The sequence below is a fragment of the Denticeps clupeoides genome, chromosome 2 (assembly GCF_900700375.1).
Source record: "Denticeps clupeoides chromosome 2, fDenClu1.1, whole genome shotgun sequence".
NCBI lineage: Eukaryota > Metazoa > Chordata > Actinopteri > Clupeiformes > Denticipitidae > Denticeps > Denticeps clupeoides.
In genome coordinates, this window is record NC_041708.1 from 2937470 (window position 1) to 2939743 (window position 2274).

Genomic DNA, 2274 nt, shown 5'->3' on the forward strand with positions numbered 1-2274 from the left:
AAGAGCGTAATTAATTAGCAAGAAACATCTTTCTCGCGAGATGTTGCAACGCCGAGTTCGGCACGGCGGGAGCGCGTATTACACCGTTTGTCGCTCAGAGTTTCTGTCCTCATCTGCCACTGCTCACCAGTGGTTAAAAGCAGACGACACATTTCATTGTGTGCACTGTATGCTGTGCTGCAGTGTTTCACAATCACTTCACTTTCGGATTTCATCACCATTGCAAAAACAAGGTGGGGCAAATGTACCAATGCATGAAACATTGGAAGGTGAAGTTGAAATTTTTGGTCTTTTCAGCTGTATACGTGTTAGACAGCACATAGTGAAACGAAATAACGTTTCTCCTGATCCTGGTGCTACATGTAACATTTGAACGATTAGACAAAGTCTAATCCACGGATTTGTCCTTCGGTTTGTCCATGTTCAGACACAGATTGTTGACCTTACACCAGTCTGTCAGTCATTGCACCTCCTCTCTGTACGCTGGCTCATCGTTCTTGCTGATGAGACCCACCACGGTCGTGTCATTGGCGAACTTGATGGTGTGGTATTAGCTGTGCATTGATGCACAGTCGTGGGACAGCTAGGTGAACAGTATTGGACTGAGCACACAGCCCTGAGGAACTCCAGTGCTCAGTGTGGTGGTGCTGGAGATGCTGTTCCAGATCCGGACAGACTGAGGTCCCTCAGTCAGGAAGTCCAAGATCCAGTTGCAGAGGGAGGTGTTCAGGCCCAGCAGGCTTAGCTTCTTGGCCAGGTGCTGAGGAATGATGATGTTGATTGCTGAACAGAAGTCTATGAACATCATTTGTGCGTATGCGTCCAGGTGGGTGAAGGTCAGATGCAGGGTGGTGGCGATGGCATTGTCTGAATTTCAGTGGGTCCAGGGTGGAGAGCAGCAGGGTCTTCATATGTTTCATGACCAGCCTCTCGAAGCACTTCATCGTGATAGGTGTAAGTGCAATGGGACGGTAGTCATTGAGACACGACACTGAAGACTCCTTTGGCATGGCCACAATAGTGGTGGCCTTGAGACACGTAGGAACAACGGCGGTGCTCGGTTAGATGTTGAAGATTTCTGTGAGAACATCTGCCAGTTGGTCTGCACATTCTCTGAGCACTCCTCCAGAAACGTTGTCTGGTCCTGCAGCCTTTGCAAAGAGTTCTCCTCACGCCTGCCGTGATTAGACACAGCACCTGTTAACTGGATAGAGGGTTGGATTTCCTCGCAGTCGTGTCGTTCTGTGTGTCGAATCGCGCGTGAAAGTCATTCAGCGCATCTGGTAGCGAGGGGTCACCGTCACAGGCAGAGTCCTGTAGTTTGTGACGGCCTGGATGCCCTGCCACATGCGCCGCATGTCACCACTGGGCTGTGGAGTTTCTGCGCGTGTGCACACTTCGCTGCTCTTATGGCTCGAGACAGTTTAGCCCTCGCTGATCTTAGGGCCACCTTGTCACCCTTCCTGAAGGCGGAGTCTCGAGCTTTGAGCAGCTCATGTACACCTCTGCAGTCGTTTTCCTATAGACAAACGTCATTTTCTCCTCTGTGTAACGTATGCGGATTTGTGCTAAAAACACGCATTTTTATGAAAGAAGCGCATCTTTGAATTGCATTTGCAACGCCTGTTCTCTGACGTCACGAGTGGTCTGTTTTAGCAGATGCCTGGCCCAGAACGTCTGGTCTGACCCGCCCACTCCTCCTCCCTCAACAAAACCGTGTGCTTGTCAAGGAGGCGGCAGACAATGCAAAATGAACCTTCTCCTCGCCATTGGAACTTCTGACCGCTTGCCAAAGATGGCTTCTTTCCACCATCAAGTTTTTTTTTTCATAAAACCGTGTTTTTAGCGTAAATCCACGTGTTAAAATCCATACTACGATAGCTTCACAGAAGCTCTGTGGAGCAGTGTACGCCATTTTGGGAGCGTTCAGGGGGTGCAAATTCCGTAGTCCTGTATAACACTATGTTCGTCTACATGCATATGTAATTGATACTGATAATTGTGTTATTGCTACGAGTGTGTTGTAGTTATGAGAATATATGTAATGTTTATTTGTTTGTGTTATATAGAAAACCGCCCCATCTATTTAATGCGTGCCTGCATACGGAGGTTCCTTCCTTCTCCTACCATTTCATGTCTTCCTGCCTCTCACTCTGTGCTACCTGCAACTACTGGTTATGATGCTGAGCTCATTTCAACCTAGTGAACGACCCGCAGCTCTCTGACAAGAGCCCTCCAGCGGGGAGCATTCTCCTTCATTGTGCATTGAGGACA